Here is a 12364-nt window from a genome sequence, read left to right as displayed (position 1 = left end):
GCGTCGGAGCCGGTGTAGTACAATTCAATCTTAGTTCTGTATTGACACTTTGCCTGTTTGATGGTTCGTCGGAGGGCATAGCGGGATTTCTTATAAGCGTCCGGGTTAGAGTCCCGCTTCTTGAAAGCGGCAGCTCTACCCTTCTTAGTGTGGATGTTGCCTGTAATCCATGGCTTCTGGTTGGGGTATGTACGTACGGTCACTGTGGGGACGACATCATCGATGCACTTATTGATGAAGCCAGTGACTGATGTGGTGTACTCCTCAATGCCATCGGAAGAATACCGGAACATATTCCAGTCTGTGCTAGCAAAACAGTCCTGTAGCTTAGCATCTGCTTCATCTGACCACTTCTTTATTGCTTTAGTTTTTGCTTGTAAGTAGGAATCTGGAGGATAGAATTATGGTCAGATTTGCCAAATGGAGGGCGAGGGAGAGCTTTGTACGCGTCTCTGTGTGTGTTTTCCTCTGGTTGCACATTTAACATGCTGGTAGAAATTTGGTAAAACGGATTTAAGTTTCCCTGCATTAAAGTCCCCGGCCACTAGGAGAGCCGCCTCTGGATGAATGTTTTCCTGTTTGCTTATGGCCTTATACAGCTCATTAAGTGCGGTCTTAGTGCCAGCATCGGTTTGTGGTGGTAAATAGACAGCTACAAAAAATATAGATGAAAACTCTCTTGGTAAATAGTGTGGTCTACAACTTATCATGAGATACTCTACCTCAGGCGAGCAAAACCTAGAGATTTTCTTAATATTGGATTTATTGCACCAGCTGTTGTTTATAAATATATACAGACCGCCACCCCTTGTCTTACCGGAGGCAGCTGTTCAATCTTGCCGATGCAGCGTATATCCCGCCAGCTGTATGTTATCCATGTCATCATTCAGCCACGCCTCGGTGAAACATAAGATATTACAGTTTTTAATGTCCCGTTGGTAGGATATCCGTGATCGTAGTTCGTCTATTTTGTTATCCAATGATTGTACGTTGGCTAATAGGACTAATGGTAGTGGCAGATGACCCACTCGCCGTCAGATCCTTACAAGGCATATATCTTATCTTATATCTTCGTCTCTTTCTCATGCGAATGACGGGGATTTGGGCCTTGTCGGGTGTCTGTAGTAAATCCTTCGCGTCCGACTTGTTAAAGATCAAATCTTCGTCCAGTACGAGGTGAGTAATCGCTGTCCTGATATCCAGAAGCTCTTTTCGGTCAGAAGAGACGGTGGCAGAAACATTATGTACAAAATAAGTTACAAATAACCCGAAAAACACACACAATAGCACAATTGGTTAGGAGCCCGTAAAACGGCAGCCATCTCCTTCGGCGCCATTATACCCAGCCGACGCCAATGGCAACAGCTTGTCTTACTGGGGTCCGACACATAACGAAAAACACATTACAGACAAAATACTTTACATACATTTAAAAACATTAACATGTAGTGTGTGTGCATCTATCTGTTACACACACAGTGGGGAAAAAAGTATTTAGTCAAATCAAATCAAATCAAATTTTATTGATCACATGCGCCGAATACAACAGGTGCAGACATTACAGTGAAATGCTTACTTACAGCCCTTAACCAACAGTGCATTTATTTTAAACAAAAAAAGTAAGAATAAAACAACAACAAAAAAGTGTTGAGAAAAAAAGAGCAGAAGTAAAATAAAGTGACAGTAGGGAGGCTATATATACAGTAAAATAAAGTGACAGTAGGGAGGCTATATATACAGGGGGTACCGTTGCATAGTCAATGTGCGGGGGCACCGGCTAGTTGAGGTAGTTGAGGTAATATGTACATGTGGGTAGAGTTAAAGTGACTATGCATAAATACTTAACAGAGTAGCAGCAGCGTAAAAAGGATGGGGTGGGGGGGCAGTGCAAATAGTCCGGGTAGCCATGATTAGCTGTTCAGGAGTCTTATGGCTTGGGGGTAGAAGCTGTTGAGAAGTCTTTTGGACCTAGACTTGGCACTCCGGTACCGCTTGCCGTGCGGTAGCAGAGAGAACAGTCTATGACTAGGGTGGCTGGAGTCTTTGACAATTTTGAGGGCCTTCCTCTGACACCGCCTGGTATAGAGGTCCTGGATGGCAGGGAGCTTTGCCCCAGTGATGTACTGGGCCGTACGCACTACCCTCTGTAGTGCCTTGCGGTCAGAGGCCAAGCAGTTGCCATACCAGGCGGTGATGCAACCAGTCAGGATGCTCTCGATGGTGCAGCTGTAGAATTTTTTGAGGATCTGAGGACCCATGCCAAATCTTTTTAGTCTCCTGAGGGGGAGTAGGCTTTGTCGTGCCCTCTTCACGACTGTCTTGGTGTGTTTGGACCATGATAGTTCGTTGGTGATGTGGACACCAAGGAACTTGAAGCTCTCAACCTGTTCCACTACAGCCCCGTCGATGAGAATGGGGGCGTGCTCAGTCCTCTTTTTTTTTCTTCCTGTAGTCCACAATCATCTCCTTTGTCTTGGTCACGTTGAGGGAGAGGTTGTTGTCCTGGCACCACACGGCCAGATCTCTGACCTCCTCCCTATAGGCTGTCTCATCGTTGTCGGTGATCAGGCCTACCACTGTTGTGTCGTCGGCAAACTTAATGATGGTGTTGGAGTCGTGCCTGGCCATGCAGTCATGGGTGAACAGAGAGTACAGGAGGGGACTGAGCACGCACCCCTGAGGGGCCCCCGTGTTGAGGATCAGTGTGGCAGATGTGTTGTTACCTACCCTTACCACATGGGGGCGGCCCGTCAGGAAGTCCAGGATCCAGTTGCAGAGGGAGGTGTTTAGTCCCAGGATCCTTAGCTTAGTGATGAGCTTAGAGGGCACTATGGTGTTGAATGCTGAGCTGTAGTCAATGAATAGCATTCTCACGTAGGTGTTCCTCTTGTCCAGGTGGGAAAGGGCAGTGTGGACTGCGATAGAGATTGCATCATCTGTGGATCTGTTGGGGCGGTATGCAAATTGGAGTGGGTCTAGGGTTTCTGGGATTATGCTGTTGATGTGAGCCATGACCAGTCTTTCAAAGCACTTCATGGCTACAGACGTCAGTGCTACGGGTCGGTAGTCATTTAGGCAGGTTATCTTAGAGTTCTTGGGCACGGGGACTATGGTGGTCTGCTTGAAACATATTGGTATTACAGACTCAGTCAGGGACATGTTGAAAATGTCAGTGAAGACACTTGCCAGTTGGTCAGCACATGCTCGGAGTACACGTCCTGGTAATCCGTCTGGCCCTGCGGCCTTGTGAATGTTGACCTGCTTAAAAGTCTTACTCACATCGGCTACGGAGAGCGTGATCACATAGTCGTCCGGAACAGCTGGTGCTCTCATGCATGCTTCAGTGTTGCTTGCCTCGAAGCGAGCATAGAAGTGGTTTAGCTCGTCTGGTAGGCTTGTGTCACTGGGCAGCTCGCGGCTGTGCTTCCCTTTGTAGTCTGTAATAGTTTTCAAGCCCTGCCACATCCGACGAGCGTCAGAGCCAGTGTAGTATGATTCAATCTTAGACCTGTATTGACTCTTTGCCTGTTTGATGGTTCGTCGGAGGTCATAGCGGGATTTCTTATAAGCGTCCGGGTTAGAGTCCCGTTCCTTGAAAGCGGCAGCTCTACCCTTTAGCTCAGTGCGGATGTTTCCTGTAATCCATGGCTTCTGGTTGGGGTATGTACGTACGGTCACTGTGGGGACGACATCATCGATGCACTTATTGATGAAGCCAGTGACTGATGTGGTGTACTCCTCAATGCTGTCTGAAGAATCCCGGAACATGTTCCAGTCTGTGCTAGCAAAACAGTCCTGTAGCTTAGCATCTGCGTCATCTGACCACTTTTTTATTAACCGAATCACTGGTGCTTCCTGCTTCAGTTTTTGCTTATAAGCAGGAATCAGGAGGATAGAGTTATGGTCAGATTTGCCAAATGGAGGGCGAGGGAGAGCTTTGTATGCGTCTCTGTGTGTGGAGTAAAGGTGGTCTAGAGTTTTTTCCCCTCTGGTTGCACATTTAACATGCTGGTAGAAATTAGGTAGAACGGATTTAAGTTTCCCTGCATTAAAGTCCCCGGCTACTAGGAGCGCTGCATCTGGATGAGCGTTTTCCTGTTGATTAATGGCCTTGTACAACTCATTCAGTGCAATCTTAATGCCAGCATTGGTTTGTGGTGGTAAATAGACAGCTATGAAAAATATAGATGAAAACTCTCTTGGTAAATAGTGTGGTCTACAGCTTATCATAAGATACTCTACCTCAGGCGAGCAAAACCTCGAGACTTCCTTAGTATTTGATTTTGTGCACCAGCTGTTGTTTACAAATATACACAGACCGCCGCCCCTTGTCTTACCAGAGTCAGACGTTCTGTCCTGCCGATGTAGCGTATAGCCTGCTAGCTGAATGTTGTCATTGTTGTCGTTCAGCCACGACGATATTACAGTTTTTAATGTCCCGTTGGTAGGATAACCGTAATCTTAAATCGTCAATTTTATTCTCAAAAGATTGAACGTTGGCTAATAGGATTGATGGGAGAGGCAGTTTACTCGCTCGCCGTCGGATCCTTACAAGGCACCCGGATCTGCGTCCACGATATCTCCGTCTCTTCCTCACGCGAATGACGGGGATCTGGGCCTTGTTGGGTGTATGTAGAATATCCTTCGCGAACGCCTCGTTGTGCAAGTTATCCCACTTAAAAAGATGAGAGAGGCCTGCAATTTTCATCATAGGTACACGTCAACTATGACAGACAAAATGAGAAAAAAAAATCCAGAAAATCACATTGTAGGATTTTTTATGAATTTATTTGCAAATTATGGTGGAAAATAAGTATTTGGTCAATAACAAAAGTTTCTCAATACTTTGTTATATACCCTTTGTTGGCAATGACACAGGTCAAACGTTTTCTGTAAGTCTTCACAAGGTTTTCACACACTGTTGCTGGTATTTTGGCCCATTCCTCCATGCAGATCTCCTCTAGAGCAGTGATGTTTTGGGGCTGTCGCTGGGCAACACAGACTTTCAACTCCCTCCAAAGATTTTCTATGGGGTTGAGATCTGGAGACTGGCGAGGCCACTCCAGGATCTTGAAATGCTTCTTACGAAGCCACTCCTTCGTTGCCCGGGCGGTGTGTTTGGGATCATTGTCATGCTGAAAGACCCAGCCACGTTTCATCTTCAATGCCCTTGCTGATGGAAGGAGGTTTTCACTCAAAATCTCACGATACATGGCCCCATTCATTCTTTCCTTTACACTGATCAGTCGTCCTGGTCCCTTTGTAGAAAAACAGCCCAAAAGCATGATGTTTCCACCCCCATGCTTCACAGTAGGTATGGTGTTCTTTGGATGCAACTCAGCATTCTTTGTCCTCCAAACACGACAAGTTGAGTTTTAACCAAAAAGTTCTATTTTGGTTTCATCTGACCATATGACATTCTCCCAATCCTCTTCTGGATCATCCAAATGCACTCTAGCAAACTTCAGACGGGCCTGGACATGTACTGGCTTAAGCAGGGAGACACGTCTGGCACTGCAGGATTTGAGTCCCTGGCGGCGTAGTGTGTTACTGATGGTAGGCTTTGTTACTTTGGTCCCAGCTCTCTGCAGGTCATTCACTAGGTCCCCCCGTGTGGTTCTGGGATTTTTGCTCACCGTTCTTGTGATCATTTTGACCCCACGGGGTGAGATCTTGCGTGGAGCCCCAGATCGAGGGAGATTATCAGTGGTCTTGTATGTCTTCCCTTTCCTAATAATTGCTCCCACAGTTGATTTCTTCAAACCAAGCTGCTTACCTATTGCATATTCAGTCTTCCCAGCCTGGTGCAGGTCTACAATTTTGTTCCTGGTGTCCTTTGACAGCTCTTTGGTCTTGGCCATAGTGGAGTTTGGAGTGTGACTGTTTGAGGTTGTGGACAGGTGTCTTTTATACTGATAACAAGTTCAAACAGGTGCCATTAATACAGGTAACGAGTGGAGGACAGAGGAGCCTCTTAAAGAAGAAGTTACAGGTCTGTGAGAGCCAGAAATCTTGCTTGTTTGTAGGTGACCAAATACTTATTTTCCACCATAATCTGCAAATAAATTCATTAAAAATCCTACAAATGTGATTTTCTGGATTTTTTTTTTCTCAATTTGTCTGTCATAGTTGACGTGTACCTATGATGAAAATTACAGGCCTCTCTCATCTTTTTAAGTGGGAGAACTTGCACAATTGATGGCTGACTAAATACTTTTTTTCCCCACTGTACATGTCAGTACATACACACAACAAGTAGGTCACATGGGGAGAGCCATTGTGCCATGAGGTGTTGCTTTATTTGACTATGCAAACAATTTGGAATTTCCAACACATTAATGTTTCTTATAAAAACCAGTATTTTCTCAACTCTTAGCAATGAGAGACTGGCATGCATAGTATTAATATTAGCCCTCTGCCTACAATCAGACGTGTCGCTCTGTTCTGGGCCAGCTGCAGCTTAACTAGGTCTTTCTTTGCAGCACTTGACCATATGACTGGACAGAAATCAAGATAAGATCAAACTAGAGCCTGCAGGACTTGCTTTGTGGAGTGTGGTGTCAAAATAGCAGAGCATCTCTTTATTACAGATAAAGCTCTCCAAATCTTTACAACCATTGAATCTATGTTTTGACCATGACAGTTTACAATCTAAGGTAACACCAAGTAATTTAGTCCTGTTAGTTCTGTTAATTAAGTGTTTACAGTGCTTGCTGAGGCTACTGTCCAGATTGGATTATGGAACATAAGATGTGTAGAGTCATTGTAGCCTATAAATTAAATGTAGACTACAGTGTAGTAGCAGAAAAGCTAGAATAGAGTACAGTATAATAATAACTATTGAGGGTTAAGAAAAAATCCCCAGAGAAAATCCTGTCTCCCAACTGGGAATTCCATCCATAGACTTATGATCAAACCTTGTCATCACAGTTAGGTGAACACTACCACCTACTGGACCAATTGAGAACAGGGTTGTGTTCAGTATTGAAAAAACGTTTTGAAACGGTGTGAAACAGTGGGGATACTGAATTTGTCCAATAACGAAGCACTATTCTGCAGCAGGCGGCCCATTATAATTGTATTGCTTTTGTACTTTACTCTCATCTGCGGAAATGGCCCTCAAATATCATTAGCCCAGCGTTTCCCACACTAATCTCAAACATCCCAAAGTCACATTTTCTTCCACATTGGGCTCCATAACTGGAAACCATATCAGGCACTATACCATATGAAAGTGGCTCGTCGTTTTCCAGGAAGTAGCCTTGTAGTTTTTGAACATTTGAAGGCTTTTTGAAGGGTATTCAATGGGTAAAAACATAGTGCAATGGTCTTCCGCGCAAATTGTTTATAAAAGGCATCTGGCAGAAGTACATTCATCCACAAACACTGAACAAAAATATAAACGCAACATGCAACAATTTCTACGATTTTACTGAGTTATAGTTCATATATGGAAATCAGTCAATTGAAATAAATTCCATAGGCCCTAATCTATGGATTTCACATGACTGGGAATACAGATATGCATCTGTTGGTCACAGATACCTTTAAAAAAAAATAGGGGCCTGGATCAGAAAACCAGTCAGTATCTGGTGTGACCACCATTTGGCTTTTGAAGCGCGACACATCTCCTTCGCATAGAGTTGATCAGGCTGTTGATTGTGGCCGGTGGAATATTGTCCCACTCCTCTTCAATGGCTGTGTGAAGTTGCTGGAAAAGTTTTAATATCACATGCACAAGTACAGTGAAATGCCTTTCTTGCAAACTCAAAACCCTACAATGCAATAATCAATAATAATGTATTATTAGAAAAAACACACAAGAAATAAGAATAGGAAATATAAAAGCAAGCATACTATATATAATATAATATGCCATTTAGCAGACACTTTTATCCAAAGTGACTTACAGTCATGTGTGCATACATTTTTACGTATGGGTGGTCCCAGGGATCGAACCCACTACCCTGACGTTACAAGCACCATGCTCTACCAATTGAGCTACAGAGGACTATACAGGAAGTATTTAAAAAGTAAGTTCCAATACCAAATGTACATGTGCAGGGATACTGGAGGGATGGAGGTAGATATGTATAAGGGTAAGGGGACTAGGCAACAGGATATAAGATAAACAGAGTAGCAGCAGCTTGCATGTGAGTGGGAGTGCGGGTGTGTAGAGTCAGTATAAATTGTATGTGCATCACAGGAGGTTGGTGGCACCTTAATTTGGGTTGTGGTAATGGATGGAGCGGAATAAATGGAATGGTATCAAACACATTCTTTCCATGTGTTTGATGCCATTCCATTTGCTCCGTTCCACTGGCTATTATTTTAATGAGCCCTGAATTGGTAGAGCATGGCGCTTGTAACGCCAGGGTAGTGGGTTCAATCCCCGGGACCACCCATATGTAAAAGTGTATGCACACATGACTGTAAGTCACTTTGGAAAAAAGCGTCTGCTAAATGGCATTTATATTATTATATTATAAACAAGACCACATTTGGTTGGTCCAGACCGGACCAAATCTGAACCAATCATAGACGTCTATGTTTAAGTTTGGACATCTTACATTTGTTATTTGTTTTTTTGTTTGTTCTTTTTTTGAGAAATAATGAACACACAATAGTCAAGTGTGTGTGCTAATTGCTTTGAGCCGTCCTCCCTTCAGCAGCCTCCACTGATGAGCAAATGTTGGAGTGAGTGTTTGTGTGTGTGTTGGAGTAACAGTGTGTGTGTGAGTGTGTAGGGCCCTGTGAGTGTGCATCATAGGAGGTTGGTGGCACCTTAATTGGGGAGGACGGGCTCGTGGTAATGGCTGGAGAGGAATAGTATCGAACACATCAAAGACATTGTTTCCATGTGTTTCATGACATTCCATTAGCTCCGTTCCGGACATTTTTATGAGCCGTTCTCCCCTCAAAAGCCTCCTGTGGTGTGCATAGAGACCGTGCAAATATTTAAATAAAAGGTCAATAAAGATACAAGGTAAACAGTCTGTGTAGCTATTTTGTTAGCTATTTATCAATCGTATTGCTTGGGGATAGAAGCTGTTTAAGAGCCTGTTGGTGTCAGACTTGATAGACCGGTACCTCTTGCCGTGCGGCAACAGAGAAAATAGTCTATGGCTTGGGTGGTCTGGGTCTTTGACAATTTTCTGGGCCTTCTTTTCACACCACCTGATATAGAGGTCCTGGTGGCAGGGAGCTCGGCCCCAGTGATGTACTGGGCTGTCCGTACAAACCTCTGTAGCGCCATGCGATGGAGGGCGGTGCTATTGCCATACCAAGCAGTGATGCAGCCAGTCAATATGCTCTCAATGGTACAGCTGTAGAACCCTTTCAGGATTTGAGGGCCCATGCCAAATATTTTCAACCTCCTGAGGGGGAAGAGGTACTGTCGCGCCTTCTTCACGACTGTCTGTGTGTTTGGACCATTTAAAGCAGGGGTGTCAAACGTACGGCCCGCGGGCCGGATCAGGCCCGCAAACGGGTTTAATCCGGCTGCAATTCGGCTGCAATTTTTCAATAAAATAAACTGCTGTTCCAATTGCGTCCACTGGATGGCGCAATAGCAATCGTGTTAAGCAAGCAAACTGTTTATACCGGGGCAGAGCAAGTAGGTCAAGCACGTGCAGCCAATGAGCTACTTTGTTTTGCCCGCGATATTTATTACGGCTTCTACTTTTAACATTATGTGCTTTGGCACCCTCATTGCCCCAATATGTCTCTGTCAAAAAAGAGAAAAGTGGACGCAGAGTGCAGAGTGTTCCAAGAAAAATGGTCATCCTATTTAATCACGGAATTGAATGGGAAAGCTGTATGTTTGGTGTGTTCAGAGCATGTTGCAGTGCTGAAAGAATATAACCTTCGTCGCCACTATGTGAGTCTTCATGCCGACAAATATGACAACTTTCAAGGACAGCGGAGATGAGAGAAGGTGAATGAACTGTTGGCGGGTCTGAAGAAACAGCAGTCAGTGTTTACTCACAGTGATCTGTGAAACAGTTCTGTTAATCACTGAGGCATTGTGTGTTTGTGTGTTCTTTGTCCTCAGAACTTTCAAATAACTTGAGGTCTTTTATGATTAATAGTGATGTTGTGCTTTTGGACACTGTCCTCAGGCTCCAGCTTTATGTTTATATGTTTTTATGTTGATGTGCTATTGTTTTTAATTGATTTTATTTTATTTGTATATTTAACCTATTCTTGACTCTGTGGTTCTTGCACTTGTTTGGGGAACAGGATTTCATTATTTTTATCTACATTTCTGCCTGAGAAATGACACCCTGATATAGTTCTGTGATCTGTGAAACAGTTCTGTTAATCACTGAGGCATTGTGTGTTTGTGTGTTCTTTTTCTATAGAATTTTCAAATAAACTTGACGTGTTTTATGATTAATAGTGATGTTGTGCTTGTACTATTTTGGACACACTGTCCTCAGGCTCCAGCTTTATGTTGTATGTTGATCGTATTAAAACAAAGAAAACAATCTGAAGTTGTTGTTTTTAAGTTATATATATACCATGATTTTTCCAGTCCGGCCCACTTGGGAATAGATTTTCCTCCATGTGGCCCCTGAGCTAAAATGAGTTTGACACCCCTGATTTAAAGTCTTTAGTGATTTGGACACAGAGGAACTTGAAGCTGTCTACCTGCTCCACTGCCGTGCCGTCGATGTGGATGGGAGAGTGCTCGCCCCCCCATTTCCTGTAGTCCACCATCAGCTCCTTGGTCTTTCTGACGTTGACGGAGAGGTTGTTGCAGGCCTATCACCGTCGTTACGTCAGCGAACTTGATAATGGTGTTGGAGTCGCGTGTGTCCACACAGTCGTGGGTGAACAGGGAGTACAGGAGGGGACTAAGCAAACACCCTTGTGGGGCCCTGTGTTAAGGGTCAGCGTGGAGGACGTGATGTTGCCTACCCTCACCACCTGGGGTCGGTCCGTCAGGAAGTCCAGGATCCAGTTGCAGAGGGAGGTGTTCAGACCCAGAGTCCTAAGCTTGGTGACGAGCTTGGAGGGGATAATGGTGTCGAACGCTGAGTTGTAGTCAATGAACAGCATTCTCACATAGGTATTCCTCTTATCTAGGTGGGTGAGGGCAGGGTGGATAGCAATTGAGATTGCATCGCCTCTGGATCTGTTGGAGTGGTATGCAAATTGGATTGGGTCTAAGGTGGCTGGGATGGTGGAGTTAATGTGTGCCATAACCAGCCTCTCAAAGCGCTTCATGATTACAGAAGTGAGTGCTACAGGGCGGTAATCATTGTGGCATGAAGACTTACAGTTCTTAGGAACAGGAATGATTGTGGTCATCTTAAAACGTGTGGGGATATCCTCCCGAGTGGCGCAGCAGTCTAAGGCACTGCATAGCAGTGCTAGAGGCGTCACTACAGATCCGGGTTCGAAATTGGGGAGAAAAAGGGGTACAAATAATCATGTGGGACAAGGAGAGGTTGAAAATTACTGTGAATATGCCTGCCAGCTCTGAGAATGTGCCCTGGAGTACAATTGGGGGCCCACAGCCTTGAGGGTGTTGACCTGATTAAAAACCCTTCTCACGTCGGCCTCTGAGAGCAAGATCACCCAGTCCTCTGGGTCGGTGATGGCCCTCACACCCGGCTCGATGTTGTTGTTGTCAAAGCGATATTGGCAGGAACTGGAACACGCTGTCGTACACGTCGATCCAGAGCATCCCAAACATGCTCAATGGGTGACATGTCTGGTGAGTATGCAGGAAATGGAAGAACTGGGACATTTTCAGCTTCCAGGAATTGTGTACAGATCCTTGCAACATGGGGCTGTGCATTATCATGCTGAAACATGAGGTGATGGCGGCGGATGAATGTCACGACAACTGGCCTCAGGATCTCGTCACGGTATCGCTGTGCATTCAAATTGCCATCGATAAAATGAAATTGTGTTTGTTGTCCGTAGCTTATGCCTGGCCATTCCATAACCATCAGCAAAACGCTCGCCCACATGACACCATACACAATGTCTGCCATCTGCCCAGTACAGTTGAAACCGGGATTCATCCATGAAGAGCACACTTCCCCAGCAGCCATCGAAGGTGAGTATGGATACTGCCGAGCTGCAGGGCTTACAGTGGGTTCCCTTACTTTGATCTTCATGGTCTTCTTTTCACCTCAAGGTGTTAAAAGCATAACACTATTCCTACAGGGGTCTAGGCCTACTAAAAATGTATGTGTATGCACAAAATTCATATAGCCACTAATCTTTCAGAGAGGATGAAAACAAATTACTTCAAACGTCTATACTCCAGCACAGTAGTCTGAAGTCTTGGCCAAAGTCATCTGAAGAGTCTGCGGCCTGTGCGGTCCGGGGCGGTCTCTTCTGTGTC

The sequence above is a fragment of the Coregonus lavaretus genome, assembly GCF_964263955.1.
Source record: "Coregonus lavaretus genome assembly, chromosome: 37".
Classification (NCBI taxonomy): domain Eukaryota; kingdom Metazoa; phylum Chordata; class Actinopteri; order Salmoniformes; family Salmonidae; genus Coregonus; species Coregonus lavaretus.
This window is presented reverse-complemented; position numbering follows the sequence as displayed.